Here is an 18,933-nt window from a genome sequence, read left to right as displayed (position 1 = left end):
TCTCCCCAAATAGCACAAGGTTTAAATAAAGGAAATTGGTTGGAAAACAAATTTCTCAAGTCACTTTCAATATGTCGAAATTTCATGGGAGTAAGGACAATTTCATAGGAGTAAGGACCAAGCAACGACTTAATCTTCAATATGTTGAAATTTCACGGGAGTAAGGACCGGGCAAGGACTCTTTATAAGTCTTTGGAATTGATATGGAGAGTTTATGATCAGACCGGGTTCATACCTGGTCCGACCCTCGACCCTGGTCGAGACGGAGAAAACCGAATCGCTCCCGAGCAAACCGGATCCGGAAGATGGCTTGCTGAAGAAGAAAGCTTATTCGGCTGCAAGCGTGCCCTAATCTTACTTATGGATTAGGGTAATCACCCTAATGAGGGCAGACTCAAACTGACGGCTGCGGATAATCATTATCGAAGGGATAACCATCGCATAACCTAAAGGTTATCTCAGGAGTCCTCGACTAGCCCAAACTAGTAGAAGTCTATCGCTTAACGGATCTCACTGATGAGATCCAACGACTACCCGAAGAAGGCTCAAGTGCATCCAACGAAGGAGATTCGAAGGTACACTCTATATAAACCTCACTACCATACAAGGTGAGGGACGGATCAATCGATCAAAAAGAATGCTATCTGAGACTCAGGTTCAGATACATACTGATAGACCTAAACTATCCGCGATCTGCTATCTAGATCACCTTTCCCAGTTCTTCATTCCTTAGCTCTGTGCTTCTAGCAGAGCCGTTTGTGATTAAGTTCATCAACTGACTTAGCCTTCGGAGGTGGACTCCCGACCCCAGCGGTCGGGCCACATCTGACGCTTTCGTTTTGCAGGACATCACGTGGAGATCCAAGGGCTGAGTAGATTTTGGACGCATCTGGAATCGAAGTTTCTCGGAAATAGGTTATCTGAATAAATTTTTTTTTTTTTTTTTTTGGGTCAACATCTAATTGAGCAATTTTCTGGGAATTTTTGGCGCCACCCAGACGTTCCCCTAAAATTATTGCTACCCATAAGGTATCCAATTTATCAGTTGGTCAGACCTTCTAATACTAAGTTATCCCGTAAAATTAAATAAAAACTGAAACTAACTGTGTTAGTATTCGGACATCTAACTGATAAATTGGATATCTTTGAAAGTGGCATTAATATTAAGAGGTATCTTCCAGAGTGGCATTAATATTAAGGTAAAACTATAATTCCTTTGAATTGGTCCAGTTAGCTGCAAATGGAAACATTATAGATTATTAGCCGGTTTTCATTTTCTGAATGAAGTGCTTAAGTCGGATGTTAAAGCAATGTAAGCGTAGGAAAAGAAAATTGATCATTATGAGGATTCCAAAGGAAATATACATACATGAATCTACATGGGTAACGGAATTTTCAGTGTCCGTGCAAAACATTGAAATCCAATATATGCTCTGTAAATGAAATAAAAGTCCAATTGAGTCAACAATCAACATGCCAAAATTTCTAATAGCCTTCTAGAAAAAATCAGAAAGTAGAATACAAGGAAGAGCAGAGCAGCTAGGGAACACATGGAATTCAGTAGATTGGACTCGTAGACTAGCATATTGATCAGATTCAACCACACCATGCCTAATGTCATCAATAGACCAAACAAAACTGTAAAAACCCCAAACAAAACAAAGGCATCTAGCACCTTGGAGTTACTTGCCAATTGAGGCTGAATACAACTCAAAAGCAAGGGCTAAAGGATTTGAAGACAAAATTTACAAAAAATATGAAAGCCATCCTTTATTTTCTATATTAATGTAGAGAATTAGATAGTGAATCCCAGACATGAGACGTCCATTCCTCCGAAAATAAGCACGCTCCTCCAATTCCAGTTAATATATGGACCATAAGATTATCTCAATAATTTCTCCCAAAAGAGAAAATAAATCCGTCAGAATGATTGGATTTGAAAAACCCTTGTGTTAATTATTGTACCTGTTCAACCAAAAAAAAAATTTGTGTACCTGTTCACCGGAGGGCTTTGGGTGTCATACAAAAGGACATATTCATTGGGATTGAAGTTGAAAAACCCTTGTGTCAAGTCAACATCTTTTTCTGGTAACAAAGGAAGAAATTAAAGAAGAATAGCACAAGCATGTTGGCCGTCGATCGAGTACAGGCAAGGAATATCAAAAAGCACAATTGCACAATCATTGTCTCCTCCTATAATCGTTGTGCCTGCGTGCAAAACCCATGAAACGTTTCATGAAAACATCAAGGGGTTGAAACTTTTTTTGGACAGAATTAAAAGTATAGAAATGTGAATTCTTCCAACACAAAGGTGATACGACTGGTTGCTTAAGATGACAGAGAAGGGGGAAATGAATTAGCAGAGAATACGTCAAGGCAGCTGGGGAATTTTTCAGAAGAAATTAGAGAATGTAATAGAGGAAGACGAGAGGGAAGGATGGAATTCACTTCTTCATGCCTTTAATTGATCAAGAAAGCAGCTTATTTAGACACAGCCCTAATCATAAAGGATGATACACCCTTATTACAATTATATTTCCAGCCAATCCCCTTCCCATTACGTTCTGCAATTTCAGCAATTTGTAGGAAAACCGTTAGAGCTCGTAATCTGGAGATTCTGAAAAGCCTGGTTTCCTCAAATCTTGCTAGGCTAGTGCCTTGGTGATGCTTATGATGCCAGGAGTTGGATGCATGTCACGTAGAGTCCATTAAATCCTAGTTGCAGCAAACATGGATCAGTTTGTTTCAAAGAAAAATCCTTTTCTTTTCCCCCTCACTTAAGTTGATTATACATGCAAATGGTGTATTGAGTAACTGAGATTAAATAGAATTCACATGGAGTTCATCCAATGTTGGGCACCACGTGTACCACCACTTAGCTCTCCTAGGCGAGCAACGTGGCTCTGTATTGGTTTCCATATCGATATCCTCATCAGCTTGCCTTCCATCTCACCATGTGATGTGGCTAGAGTCTTACAAAGAGGTTACTTTCATATAGAATTTGCCAAATCATCCTCTGTTCCACTTGTGAGTTTATCATTATATCTTTATTCTTTCTCTTTTTTTGGAATTTGGCATTCAGCCCTAATCGGAGAAAACAGAACAATAGATCCTTTAAATTCGGCCTGCAGTGCTGGCCACAAATGGAAATAACTCTACCAGAGAGTCCTAACTTTCTGAATGAAGTGCTTTTGATCGGATGTATAAGCATTGTACTTGTAAGATAAGAAAATTGATAATGATAAGGATTCCAAAGGAAACAGTGATAATGATAAGGATTATGAAGGAAACATTAATACATGAATTTACCTGGGAACCTTATGTTCAGTCTCCATGCAAAACATTGAAATTGAATACATGCTCGATACATGAAATAAAAGTCTAATGAGTCAATCAACATGTTAGGGTTTCTGAAAATTTTCAGAAAACAGAATACAAGAAGAACATAGCAGAAAGGCGAAGGTCCTGGTCCTCTTCTGCGATCTCAAGAAAGTCATGTAGATTGAACTCGTAGACTACCATATTGATCAAATTCAAAGATCCCATGCATAATATCATCATGGCAATTGAGACTATCCATGATAGACCAAACAAAACAGTGAAACCCCTCAAAGAAAACAAAGGTATTTGGCTCCTGTGCAATAGCTCCATAGAGTTACTTGGCAATTGAGAAGGCACTATTCAATTCACGAGCCAGGGCTGAAGGATTTGAAGAAAAACGATACAGACTAGAGGAAAACCCGTCCTTTATTTTTTGTCTTTCATGTAGAGAATTAGAGAGTGAATCCAAGAAATCCATTCCCCTAGCTTATTCTCAAATGTCCTCTTACTCTTAACTCAAAGTTGAGATAGTGCAGATGAAATGTGGGGAGCAGGAAGCCAATTAAGTACATGCACGGGTAACTAACTTGTACCAGGAATCAGAAACAAATTCACGAGTTGAGTTGATACATTGATCAATGAAATGAAACCACATTCTTCGCCAATAAGGATTGATGTAGAGAACTGCTGCAATTCCCAAGAGGAATATGAGATATGATCCAGCAAAACTTGCGATGAAAGCACCCATGTCAATACCGTCATCTTCATTCTTACCAGCAATTGAAGATGGTATTCTTTCTGATGTGTTTGTTGATCCTTCAGAAACAGATGAACAACTTCTTGGTAAAGGTGGACCACAGAGGAATGGGTTGCCTTCATAACTTGTGCTTGTGAATGTCCCAAATTGTGCCTTCATCTCAGGTGTCTTTCCAGATAAATTGTTGTGTGCCACGGTGAAGACCTCCAATGTGTAAAGAATGGATAATTCTGAAGGAATTTCTCCATTGAGTTTGTTGAAAGAAAGATCTAGACTCTCTATGTGGGATAGATTTGACATTGTTCTTGGAATGGGACCTGTTAACTGATTGTGAGACAAGTTCAATGCAAAAATGCTATTCAGAGATCCTATTTCAGATGGGATGTCATTGCTTAAGTTGTTGCAGGATAAATCCAACCCAGACACAAGACTAAGGATGTCACCCTTGTAGGAATAAGAAATACTCTTGGTAACAAAATCAACTACTTCTGATGTACCAAGTTCATCACCATTAAATTCATCATAAGAAATACTCTTCGCAAAAAAACCAACTTTTTCTGATATAACAGATTCAATAACACCATTTTCATCAATAAAACGTGGTTCTAGAAAACCATACAAATGGGATATGAATGTCGTTAAAGAAAAAGTTGGTATAGATGAAAGATTCATGTTTACTCTCCTCCCAAAAGAGATGTTATTCAAACACCATGGTATCGATCCAGAGAGGGCATTATGAGAAAGATCCATTATGTTTATCAATGCCATTTGGCAGAAGCAATTTGGTATTGGACCAATGAAATGATTTTGTTTCAAGAGAAGAACTTCCAAATTAGAAAGGGAACAAATCCAGTTTGGGATGATACCATTAAATTCATTGTCCTTGATGTCTAGTGTCAAAAGAGATGTCTGATTGAAAGGTGAAGGATGTGAAGTCCTTGTGAACCTATTCCTTTGCAGATGTAGAAAATATAAACTTGTTGAGTTCAATATTGATGGTATTGAACCGGAAAGCAAATTGTTGGACAGGTCAAGGAAGTAGACTTCTGAAGATTACAAAACTCAACTGGGATGTTTCCTTGTAAGAAATTACCCTCCAAAATGAGTACTCTCAATTGTGTGAAGTTACCAATCCAATTAGGTATTCTTCCAGTTATCTTGTTGTTTCCAATATCCAGAATTTGTAACCTAGAGCATGTGGACAATCCAGTCAAGATATTTCCAGAGAAGGAATTGTTGTCCAAACGTAATGAAATTAATTGTGTCCAGTTAGAATGTGGAGGAAGCATTTGACCATGTAATCTATTATTAGAGAGTCTTAAAACTTCTAGGCTATTGCAACCTTTGGCCATCCGTAATGGAATTGCTCTTGAGAAATTATTATTGGACAGATCTAAGATGATCAACTTTCCCATGTCAGCTATGGATGAAGGAATTTGACCTTGAAAGAGATTTTGAGATAGATTGAAATATTCTACATTTGGGAACATCTTACCGAGGTTTGCATCAAGCAATCCACCAACACCATTGCTTGAAATGTCAATCTGAACTACAACCTCATGAATATAGGATGGTGGGACAAAATGGCCGCTCAAAGAATTGTTTCTTAGTATTAAAACTTCTAACAACTTATTGTTTTCTAGCAACCAATTAGGAAACATTCCCTTCAAGTTGTTACTGGAGAGATCAAGGAATCTCAAGTTGTGTTGGTTATTGAGAAAACCTGGAAAAGCGTTGGTGTGTTGGCTAAGATTTATGTTTGATAACAAGAGCACCTTCAATTGAAAAGGAGGTTGCCAGGAAAGATAGTCAATTTCCACCTTCAATTTGTCTCCAGCAAAACGAAGGTCAATCACTTCCAGATTAGAGTTGTTGGCAAAGGAGATGAAAGGGAACATGCCATCAAAATTGTTATAGCTCAAAGAAATGTTGATGAGGGATTTGAGGCTGGACATGAGAGATGCGATGTTCCCTTTAAATTGGTTATGTGATAGATCTAAGCTAGTGAGAGCTGTTAAATTATTGAGACATGGAGGAAGAATCCCTTCAAATTTATTCCGACTAAGATCTAGCTCATGAAGGCTCTTCAATTTACACAAATCTGCATAAGAAAATGAAGTCAACAAATCTCAGTATGTTAATCTTTGAGGTCCTGATCAAATCCTATTTCTAATCTAGGATAACCCATACTAGAGAAAACTCAAACATGCAATTAATGTGTGGAAATATATGGCCATACCAACATTTCTATGGTAAGACCCTGTTATTTACTAAACCTCCTATGATTTTAATAAGTTTGTCTATAACAACTATGTACTTGTAAAAGAAGAAGAAAAAAATACATGGATAATAGAAGTATCAAAGCAGCATACCTGTTAAATGTGAAGATCCTTCGAAATGTTAAAAGAAAGTGTCAATTTGCTTAGGGATTTAAGAGTACCCAAGGACTGAAGAATGCTATTATTGAAGCATTTTTTGTGCAGAAGGAGGACTTCCAAACTTTGTAGTTCACCAAAGCTTTTGAAACCTGGTAGATACAGAAAAAATGGTCCATGGAACGATTGTTTGTGTGGATTATTTGATAGGGTAAGAGAAACCATTTGTTTTGTCTTCACAAAATCATGGTCGAGCATCAATTTTGGATGAATTCACGATTTCACTCCACAACCAAACACTTAATTTTATAAATTATAACTCCATAGCTTTGAGTCTAGCTTTGTCCCTGTTTTCTCTCCTCTCTCACCCAAACAGCCCTTAGGTGTTCACTTAACAGTACCCATTAGGCTCACTTAGAAGCTTGCCATTGGTCGCTTGCCTACTGATCAGAACTAGGACTCTTGAAATTGTTGCAGTTCCCCAAAGCTTTTGAAACCTGGAAAAAGACAAAATGGGGCCGTCAATGATTTTAGGTTATTTGAAAGCTTGTTGAGGACTCTTTCAACGAAATATCTAGCAACATTAATCTAAATACAAGAATGTAAAACTGTATAACCATCTGATGCTGGTTTGCGTCTTCAACTTGACCAAGGGAGTTAATCCTTAGCATTATCCATTGAATTATCTCTGACCTTGTGATTGGCAGTGCCATCAGAAGTAATCAGCCTGGCAGCCTAGGGTTCAGTCTCTAGAAACAATCTTATTCAATGGAAAAATGGGAAAGGCTGCACTATGATTTAGCTTTCTTCACACCTTGTTGGTGTCTTTCAACGAAACATCGGAGCCTATGTAAAATGGATATGTACACTATGACTTTTAAATGTTATTTATCCCTTCAATTGTAATTTAAATTGTTTTCTATGTTGCACTCATCACCTCTTCTTTCATTAATAAAATTTCCTTTCTCTTGTTTCCTCTGTTTCTCTTTGGGTTTGATGCAATAGGGTAGGTTGGGACTGAGTATAGTTGCTAAGGACTGAGAGTATCCATAGAAGTGTCTTAGGACAAAGAAATAGAAGAATATTCCAAATCAGTCATATAACCTTTATGTGCATTATTAACTGTTACCTTGGATTGTTTGCATGGATGCTTCCAGTGCATTGTAACTCAAATCCAATGACTGCAAATTATGCAAATTGGCCAGTCCTGCATCAAATGAAAGATAGCACATGAGTGTAACAACACATACATAGTTTCTATAATATTACTACTACCATCGATCAATTACAAAGTCAACTCACCTGCCCAATGGGATGAGGGTGAGGCTGATCCATCAAGCTATTCCAATGCAAGAGATAGAGTCCTAAGGGACGTGATAGCCCCTAAAGATGGAAGGATGCTAGTGTCGAAGAAATTACCACTTAGGTCAAGGAACTCCAGCTTCCTCAATCCAGCCAATCTTTCAAACCCTGAAAGTCATAGAGATATATGTGAAGTGATTAAGGAGTGGTTGATTAGGCATTCTTTAGCTTAGTTTCACTTCATAGTAGAGGAAAGAAAGAAAATGAAAAGCTGCAGCTATGTATGAATTGAAGTTACCTTCATTTTCTATCCAACCACCAAACAAGTTATAAGATAAGTCGAGGTGTTGCAGTTCTTTGAAGGCAGAGAAGATGGTGACATTCAGGTAAGTGCTATTGTTATCCATAAAATTGATACTTCACTGAGGGAAAGTTGAACGACTCGTCCTATGGTTGCACTGCACTTGATGACTGCTGGCTCCCAATCACAACAATCACTCTCTTTAGCATAATCTACAGAACCTGCAACAGTCCAATCTAGAAACGCCTTAATTTCCAAAAGAGCGACCCTCTCCTCTTCGAAGCAGCCCAAGCACCCATGGATTCCAAAAAGAAATAACACCAAAGAAACACACAACCGCTTCTCCAATAACCACTCCATGACCAGAAATAGAAATAGGAGGCGTTAAACACTTTGTAATTAGAGTGATCTTCTCCCCAAATAGCAGAAGCTTTAAATAGAGGAAATTGGTTGGAAAATATATTTCTCTGTCACTTTCAATTCCCACCTACTATATATTATATGTATACAGGACCATTCATATGGGAACAGATTCCTATGTCATTCATGATTGAAGAGAAACTGGGTCCCATGGAAATGTCATGAGAGTAGTCTTCCTCTGCTCTGTTAATAGACTTCAACTCCCCAATATGTGGAAGTTTCATATGGGTAAACCTCATTCATTTGTTAAACTGAAAAATTAATTAGATATTTTAAGTCTTGGGCATCGAAGTTTCGCGGAAATAAGCTTGATCCTCCCATTTCACTATAGTTGACCATAGATTGTCTCAATAGTTTCCTCCAAAAGAGAAAAAATAAATAAATCAATCCGGATAGGCTCTGATCAAGTCACCACCATTTTTTCAAAGAAGATTAGCACAAGCATCTTGACTGCAACTGCAGTCACGTCACCAGCTTGACTGCCGATCGAGTGCTGGCAAAGAAAGCAATGTGAATTCTTCGGAAATAGAGGTAATACGACTGGTTGATTAAGATGACAGAAGTGACCTGGAAATGAATTAGCAGAGGAATACGTCAAATAGGCTAAAATGTGCTTGGAACAAATCATAGACATCATGTCCAGTGGAATTTCAAGAGGATCATCATGGAATGCACAATTAGATGATGGATAAACCTTGAACTGCTAAGATGTGGTTTTTACTTCGTTGTCAGTGAGGGCTTGATATCGACTTAAACCTCAAATTAGGTCCTTGGCTAGAAACTAAAGGTTCTGAAGATCCTATGGTAGCGTCGTCAATGGAACTAATGCTAGTGTTAAGGTTTGCATAAGTAATTTAATTTTTCTGCATGCTTCGACCTTGTAAGTGTTTGGAAATTTTTTTGGCATAACTCCCTAAGTTACCCTGTAAAATTAATGACACCCTATGAGTTATCAAATTTATCGATTAGACTTCTTATAGGATTAAAATATATCAATGACATCTCTTACTCTTAAGAAACTACAATTAAGTGCTATGCAGGCAAATTAAAATTTTCAAAAAGACAAAAAATAATCTTGAACATAAAATTCCATGCTTGACTTGTTTTCTGTTTTTCTCTACCATCCATGACTTCTTCATCTTCCAATCATAAATTCTCACAAAATTTTAGAGATCGATATAGTTTACGGATAGTGTTTTTAAAGTTAGGATGTGGAGTAATACTGGAAATGAATAAATAAAGCACTTTTGATCGGAATGTATAAACATGCCAAGTGTAGGAAAATAATGATGAGGATTTCAAAGGAAATATCTACACATGAATCTACTTCGTTTCCAGTTTTTCATTCACAACGTTGATTCCAGATTGCCAATGATGGATTAGTAGAGCGGTTAAACGCCCAACCTCCCACGGGAAGGTCTTGGGTTCGCATCCATCTCCGGCGGCACCTATATTAGTAATATTCCCTCATCCCCTATATATAAACTCTTCGGATTCCAAAAAAAAAAAAAAAAAAAAAAGAGAGTTGATTCCAGTTTTGTGTCTTCCGTAAAAAAGAAAAAGAAAAAAAGAAGAGGAGTCCATGTGGCATTTGTGGTATCATGTGACTAGATTAAATATATTTGGAAGCTCGGCCTTTTGGCCTTCATACCGAATCTCTTCACGGCCCTTCCTTTGAAGACTTTTTTTCTAAAATTTCTTCAAATTGGAACGAGAATTTTAATAAACTTGAATGGGTGTTTAATGTAATTATGGTCTCTTACTATTATATTTGGCATATGAGAAATTCAATTATTCTTAAGCATGCTAAATTTGACCAGAGCAAAGCAGCAAGGGTAAGACACTCTTCCTTTCTGTAAACTTGTGAAAATCATGTAGATTGAACTCATACATTGCCATATCGATCAGATTCAAAAATTCCATGAGTAATGTCATCATGGCAATTGAGACTCCCCCCGATAGAACAAACAAAACGGTAAAACCCCAAAGAAAACAAAGGTATTTAACTCTTGTGCCCTAGCTCCCTGGAGATAGTTGGCAGTTGAAGAGGCTTTATTCAACTCACAAGGCAAGGCTGAAGGATTTGAAGACAAACTATACAGACTAGAGGAAAACCCATCCTTTATTTATTTTTGTCTTTCATGTAGAGAATTAGAGAGTGAATCCCAGACATCCATTCCCCCAACTTATTCTCAAATGTGATCCTCTCACTCTAACACAAAGTTGAGATAGTGCAGAGGAAATGTGCAGAGGAAATGTGCAGAGCAGGAAGCCAATTAAGTACATGCAAGGGTAACTAACTTGTACCAGGTATCAGAGACAAATTCACGAGTTGAGTTGATACACTGATCAATGAAACGAAACCACATTCTTCGCCAATAAGGATTGATGTAGAGAATTGCTGCAATTCCCAAGACGAATACAAGATATGATCCAACAAAACTTGCGATGAAAGTGCCCATGTCGATACCATCATCTTCATTCTTATGAGCAATTGAAGATGGTATTCTTGCTGATGTGTTTGTTGATCCTTTAGAACGAGATGAACAGTTTCTTGGTAAAGGTGGACCACAAAGGAATGGGTTGCCTTCATAACTTGTGCTTGTGAATGTCCCAAACTGTGCCTTCATCTCAGGTGTCTTTCCAGATAAGTTATTGTGTGCCACGGTGAAGACCGCCAAATAGCATAGAATGGGTAATTTTGAAGGAATTTCTCCACTGAGTTTGTTGTAGGAAAGGTCCAAACTCTCTATTTGGGATAGGTTTGACATGGTTTTTGGAATAAGTCTAATTAACTGATTGTGAGACAAGTTCAATGCAAAAAGGCTATTCAAAGATCCTATTTCAGATGGGATGTCATTGCTTAAGTTGTTGCAGGATAAATCCAACCCAGACACAAGACTAAGGATTTCACCCTTGTAGGAATAAGAAATACTCTTCGTAACAAAATCAACTTCTTCTGATGTACCAAGTTCATCACCATTAAATTCATCATAATAAATTCTCTTCGCAATAAAATCAACTTTTTCTGGTATAACAAATGGGATCTGAATGTCGTGAAAGTAAAAGTTCGCATAAATGAAAGATCCATGTTTAGTCTCCTCCCAAAAGAGATGTTATTCAAACACCATGGTATCGATCCAGAGAGTGCATTATGAGAAAGATCCATTATGTTTATCAATGTCATTTGGCATAAGCAATTTGGTATTGGACCAATGAAATGATTTTGTTTCAAGAGAAGAATTTCCAATTCATAAAGGGAACAAATCAAATTCGGGATGATACCATTAAATTCGTTGTCCTCGATGTCTAGTGTCAAAAGAAGTGTCTGAATGAAAGGTGAAGGTGGTTGTGAAGTCCTTGTGAACCTATTCCTTTGCAGATGTAGAAATTGTAAACTTGTTGAGTTTAATATTGATGGTATTGAACCAGAAAGCAAATTGTTGGACAGGTCAAAGAAGTAGACTTTCTGAAGATTACAAAACTCAACTGGGATGTTTCCTTATAAAAAGTTACCCTCCAAAATGAGTACACTCAATTGTGTGAAGTTACCAATCCAATTAGGTATTCTTCCAGCTATCTTGTTGTTTCCAATATCCAGAATTTGTAATCCATAGCATGTGGACAATCCAGTCAGGATATTTCTAGAGAAGGAATTGTTGTCCAAACGTAATGAAGTTAATTGTGTCCAGCTAGAATGTGGAGGAAATATTTGACCATGTAATCTATTATTAGAGAGTCTTAAAACTTCTAGGCTATTGCAACCTTTGGCCATCCGTAATGGAATAGCTCTTGAGAAATTATTATTGGACAAATCTAAGATGATCAACTTTCCCATGTCAGCTATGGATGAAGGAATTTGACCCTGAAAGAGATTTTGAGATAGATCGAAATATTCTACATTTGGGAACATCTTACCGAGGTTTGCATCTAGCAATCCACCAACACCATTGCTTGAAATGTCAATCTGAACTACAACCTCATGAATATAGGATGGTGGGACAAAATGGCCGCTCAAAGAATTGTTTCTTAGTATTAGAACTTCTAACAACTTATTGTTTTCTAGTAACCAATTAGGAAACATTCCCTTCAAGTTGTTACTGGAGAGATCAAGGAATCTCAAATTGTGTTGGTTACTGAGAAAACCTGGAAAAGCATTGTTGTGCTGGCTAACACTTCCGTTTGATAACAAGAGCATCTTCAATTGAAAGGGAGGATCCTGAATGTATTGGGTCGAAAATATCTCAAATCTCCTTCATGCTCTTCAACATGATTGAAGAGAAATTGGGAGATGTCATCAAAGACTTCCAATGCTCTCTTCTTAGACTTCCAGCTCTTCCTATGTGGAAATTTCATGGGAGTAAACATATTAATGAGAGCATAAGGACTGGGCAACGACTTTGAAGTCTTCCCCAACAAAGTTCTCAGAAATAAGCAGCTCCTTCCATTTCTCTATCACATATGGACCATAGATTATCTCAATAATTTCTTCCAAAGATTAAAAAATAAATTCGTTGGAATTGGATTTGAAAAAACCCTCATGATAAGCCTCCATCTTTTTGTAGTTACAACTTACAGTGAAGAATGTTATTTAAAGAAGAGCAAATTACATGAAACTCATTATATTTGGGGTGAAACTAGTGACCACTTATTATTGTTTCATAAATTACATGGCACTTACATGCATATTACAAGTTATCCACATTTAAGTTTACTGATAAAATGAGTTATGAAATTATCCAAATCCTTTTATTTTTATTTAAAATATTTTAAATTTCGAATTTCAAATTACCTAAATGGCATCACTAAAATGAAACTAAAGGGTATTAGTGTCATTTGGTAAGTCAATGAAGACATTATAGTCACCTACAACCCATTTCTCCATCTCCGATCACCCCTCCGCTCCCAGGGCACCCTTTCAGGTCTAACTCCTTCCCCGAATTTTAAAATTTAAATCTTTATAACGGATGCCCCCAAAGTAAGGACATTTAGATAATTTCATAACCTATTTTAATAACAAAGTACCGTGTAATTTGCTCTTTAAAAAACAGTAACACAAACATCTTAACTGCCAACAACAAGAAAAAGAAAATTAAAAAGCCCAATAACGTTTAATTGGAGGATGGGGAGGGAATTGTCGAAAGAGAAAGGAAATCCCAATTTCCGACTAGGTGCTTTGATTCCAGGATGAAGTACTCGGTGGAAAATATCTCAAATCTCCTACTACTCTTTTGTCTTTTCATCGTGATTGAAGAGAAACCGGCTCCAGTGGGAAGTAATCTTCTTCTTCTACTCTCTTCTAGACTTCAACTCTTCACTATGTTTTAACCAAAAAAAACCTCTTCAATATGTGGAAATTTCATGGGAGTAAGGACCGGGCGAGGACTCTCTACTCTTGGGCATCAAAATTTCTTGAAAGTACACATGTATTCTCATTTCACTATTGTCGACCATAGATCTGAACAATTCCTCAAAAGAAGAAAAATAAATCAATCAACACTGGATGTGAAAAACCCTGGTGTCAAGTCACCATCTTTTCCTGGTAACGTTAAAGAAAATTAAAGAACAATAGTACAAGAATCTTCGCGTCACCATCTTGACTGTTGAGTACACGCAAAAGAAAATAACAGAGCCTCAAAATTGGCCAGATCATCCTCATGTTCTACTTGATGAGTTTTTACAATAGCCTTGATGAATTCTATGTTTAGCACTAATAGAAAGAGTTTTAACTATGAATTCTATGCTAACGGTGACCTCACAATGATTAATATGGGGCAGACCTTGACGGTGGAGAGGTGATGTTACAAAATTGATGTAATAGATCCTTTGAATCTCTTTCCTGTTAGGTGCAAATAAAAACATCTGCTCTTGTTTTGATAAGGAATATAAAGGAAAAATATAGACATGAATCTATCTGGGAACATGTTCTAAAAGTCTAGTGACTCAATCAATCAACATGTTCTAATGTCTTTCTGGGAAAAATTCACAAAACATAAAACAAGAGCTAAGGAAGGAGTTGATTGATTGTGCAACTGAGACTCTCCACGAAGTCATCTGGATTGAACTTGTAGACTACCATTTTGATCTGTAATTTCACCATTGCAACTGAGACTCTTCACGATAGGCCAAACAAAGCAGCGCATACCCAAGAAAAAAAATGGTATTTTGCTCTTGTGCAATAGATCCCTGGAATTAGGTAGGAATTTAAGCAGACCACAACTCACAAGCCAGGGTTAAAGGAATTGACGACAAACTACATAGACAAGAGGGAAACGCGATCCTTCAATTTATTTTGTATCTTCCAAGTAGAGAATTACGTGTTGAATCACATACATCTATTTACATCTATTTCGCAGGCTACGATTACATCAAATCCTCTCCTATGTAAAGAAAGCATTCTTTACTTTCATTACCATGTGAATTCATGGAATTAATGTTGATCAAGAAGACAGCTTAATTGTATTGATGCAGCCCTAATCTAATCACATATACTATACACTCTGATTACATGAACATTTCAGCCAATCCCCTTCCCATTACATTCTGCAATTTCAGCAATTTGCAGGAAAAGCGTTACAGAGTTCATAACCTTCTCTGGAAAGATTGCTTTCTTCCCTCACCTAGTTGAGCAACTTTTGATGTCGACAACTTTTCCATGGAAGGTGTATCACATCCTTAATGATGTCCATGACAAAATGGCTGTGTTTGAAGGAATTTGTTTCTCCCACATTCATAGGGAGGCAAATTTTCCTGCAGATACAATAGTCAAGCAAGCGGCTTTAACGCAAGACTACTTTCTATCCTTCTCCATCCCAACTTGTTTGGTTTGCCCTCTCGTATTAGATTTCTTAGGTTGTAATATCCCTAAGGGCATTGTTCCCATTCTAATCAATGAAGTTTGCTTTCATCAAAAAAAAAAAAAAAAGGTCGCCGGTATTAATTTCCACGTGGACATCCTTGTCAGCCAGCTATTCCATCTCACCAGCTGATGTGGCTCGAATCGCATGAAGAGGTTATTTATTTATTTATTTATTTATTTGGTAGAAAGGCTACTCTTATTCTTATATAGAAGGAAAAGCCTTAGTTTCTGAGAGAGCAATTTTCTCCTCTTCTAAGCACACTCCAAATACCATGAATTTGAAATAGAAATAACACCAATAGAATTCACAGTCGTTTCACCAAAAATAACCATGTCATGCCCAGAAAGCAGGTGTAGAATATTTGTAATTAGAGTGATTTTCTTCCCTAAATAGCACAAGGTTTGAATAAAAAGGAAATTGGTTGAAAAATAGATCTCAATGTCTTTAAATTCCCATCTACTATCACACAGGCTTTCCAGTGGTCATTTAAATGGATTCCAGAGGGATTTAATGTACTGGGTCGAAAATATCTCAAATCTGCTTCCATGCTCTTCAACATAAATGAAGAGAAACTAGGAAATGTCATGAAAGTCCTATGCTCTCTTCTTAGACTTCTAGCTCTTCCTAACGTGGAAATTTCACGGGAATTAACATATTAATGAGAGCATAAAGGAGCGGGCAACTACTTTGAAGTCTTCGCCGACGAAGTTCTGAGAAATAAGCAGCTCCTCCCATTTCATTATCACATATGGACCATATATTATCTCAATAATTTCTTTCAAAGTGTTGAAAAATAAATTCGTCGGGATTGTATTTGAAAAAACCCTCGCGTCAAGTCACCAGATGGTGCTGATCGTGCCATGTAAACAAAATTTGATCGAACGATTGAGAATCAAATAGTAGGGATATACTTGTAATACTAATTTTTATTTTATACATTTTAAGGATTAAAATGTTACTAATTTACAAAATGAGGTCCCTCATATACCCATTCCGCGATATATGGGGTCTCATTTTGTAAATTTTTAAACTTTAAATCCTTAAAATATAAAAATTAAAATCTCAAGTCTCCATCTTTTAGGATTTTTATTTGCAATAGCTGTTGCTGGCTGTTGCCAACGGTGCTGATCGTGCCAAATAAGCAAAATTTGATCAAATGGTAAGGTATATAAAAAGTTAAAATCCAAATTTCTAAACCTCATTCATTTGTTTTTTCCTTTTTTTTTTGGTAAGAAAATTTTATTATTCAAGAGAAGAAGTCGAGAAAGGTAAGCATAAGTTTACCAGCTAAGGAGTGGATGTAGGCCAAACAGTCAATGTCCTAAATTGACTGGGCCTTCCGGGCTAGGAAGTTTGCAACAGAGTTGGCATTCCTAGAAATAAAAAGAAAAATACATTGTAAATAGGATACTTGAAAATGGATAATATCCTCAATAATGTGCTCGATCTGCGTAGATTTAGGGCGGTCAGGTGAAAAAGTAAGTGTACTAGTTCCTTGCAATTGAGTTCCACAAAAATATTATGAAGATCTTCCCTATTCTAAGAAGCATGCCTGATTATTCATTAATTTGCAAACCTCATTCATTTGTAAAACTGAAAAATCAATGAGATCTTTTAAAGTCTTGTCTTGGGCATCCAAGTTTCCTCGGTAACAAGCATGTTCCCCTCATTTCATGATCAGTAGATTATTTCAATGATTTCCTCCGAAAGGATTTGAAAAACCTTCGCCTGAAGTCACCGTCTTTTCCTTGGTTATGACTTGTGAGTTGTGAGCAAAGAAAATTAAAGAACAACAACACAAGCAACTTGACTGCAACTGCAATCACGTCACCATTTTGACCGGCGATGGAGTACGGGCAGAGAAAATCAAATGGGGGCATGGGGGGGGGGGGGGGGGGGGGGGGGGGGGGGGGGAAATTGGGGGGGGGGGGGGGGGGGCGGGGGGGGGGGCCCGGGGGGGGGGTTACATTGTCTCCTCCTATATTTGTTGTCTTTGTTTTCTTTGGTAGAATTTGTTGTGTCTTGTTGGAATTCACTCTTCGTGCCTTTAATTGAACAAGAAGACAGGGCTTGATTTTCTTAATCGAGAATGTAGGATTGAATTAGCAATGTTGAACGCATGTTGGATCATTTTTTCCTATTAGCCGCAAATGGAAAAATCTCTAGCAGAAAGGTCTTGATTTTCTTAATCGGAATGTAGGAAGCAGGCATTTTATTAAAAAAAAATTTTTTTTTTTTTATTTTTCCGGATTTGGTTCGATCCTCTCTACTAGCTCACCAAAAAAAAAAAAAATCGTCTCTACTAGCTGTACCTTCCACCCAAATCTTTTGTTTTATAGCCCGTCTAATGTTAAGTGGGTCCACAATGTCCACATCAGATGGGTATGAGATAAGATATAAAGTTGGATAGAGAGTGGGAGATGGGTGGAGGGAATCCAAATCCAAAATATATACTCACGAATCTACCTTGTTTTCAGTTTTTTTTATTCGACAAAGTTAATTTTTGATTTTTTATTTGTAGGGGTGCAAGTTTGGCCCTAACGGCCCTAACCTGCCCTAAATCCATCCTGAGCCCGAATAGGACTTGAGCTCAATATTTTGGCCATGAAGATGAGTTATGGTCAAAATATTTTGACCCTGACTAGGGCCAATAAGCGGGTCTAGGATTACTCTTTATCCCGTCAGACTGGTCCGACATGTCCCTGATTTTTTACCCTCACCTTGATTTTGGCCATAATCCTGGCCCTAATTTTGTCCATGATTTTTGTTTTCAATGAATTAGAAATATGGACAAGAATATTGCCATTCAGGGTCAGGACCAAGTATAGGGTCAATCAAGGCCAAAGCCAAAGACACGGGCTAATCAGGACAGGAATGAACTTGGCTTGGCCTTGTAGGGCTTAGGGTGAGGGACAATAATCCTTGGCCCTGGATTATGATCAGAGCAGGAATGAGCTTAGATTAGAATATATAAGGTTGGGCTTAGGATTGCAAAATTCTAGCCTAACTCGACCTTGTTGCAACCCTAGTTATTTCAAAATCTAATTGTTTAAGTTTTACAAGGGGTATAATTCTAATTAATTCCCTACACTCAACAAGCCATACATGATACACACCCTCATAGCCTTCTAGAAACATTGGGGCTACCATAACCATATAACCCACTCACCTCAAGAACCGAAGATACAAGACGCCTTACAGCGAATACAACAATCTATCATTGAATTATCCCCTCCCTTCACCCCAACACCAGTTCGAGAATCATCAAAGCTTATAAGGTGGGAATCCCCGACACTAGGGCATATCAAACTCAATGTGGATGGCTCCTCTTTTTTTGAATCACATAGATCTGGAATTGGTGGAGTGGCCCGCAATTATAACCATCAAATGGTCTTTGCTTTCGGACAAGGAACGAGATTTCAAGACTCTCTTATTTCATAAGCACTTGCCATTAGAAGAGGCCTTGCTCTTGCACTTGATTTTCACCTGTCTCACGTCTGTGTGGAAAGTGATAACCAAACGCCGATGCTCTGCATCCTCAATCCACAGTCCCACCACAACTGAGAAAACCAACCATTTAATCAAGGACATACTCAT

The 18,933-nt window shown here is 37.5% G+C and overlaps 2 pseudogenes across 1 annotated transcript; both read right to left on the bottom strand.

Annotated features, from left to right (window-relative positions):
* Positions 1-3,174: 3,174 nt before the first annotated feature.
* Positions 3,175-8,454, bottom strand: LOC149025257 (cuscuta receptor 1-like; annotated as a pseudogene). Its single transcript, XR_016171707.1, has 4 exons — positions 8,054-8,454; positions 7,756-7,923; positions 7,583-7,660; positions 3,175-6,179 (listed from the first exon to the last, which is right to left on the bottom strand). The product of XR_016171707.1 is annotated as a cuscuta receptor 1-like (transcript).
* Positions 8,455-10,314: 1,860 nt separating this feature from the next.
* On the bottom strand, positions 10,315-18,933 carry LOC149025256 (uncharacterized; annotated as a pseudogene).

The sequence above is a fragment of the Hakea prostrata genome, chromosome 2, assembly GCF_041222555.1.
Source record: "Hakea prostrata isolate BN-2017 chromosome 2, UWA_Hpros_2, whole genome shotgun sequence".
Classification (NCBI taxonomy): Eukaryota; Viridiplantae; Streptophyta; class Magnoliopsida; order Proteales; family Proteaceae; genus Hakea; species Hakea prostrata.
This window is presented reverse-complemented; position numbering and strand designations above follow the sequence as displayed.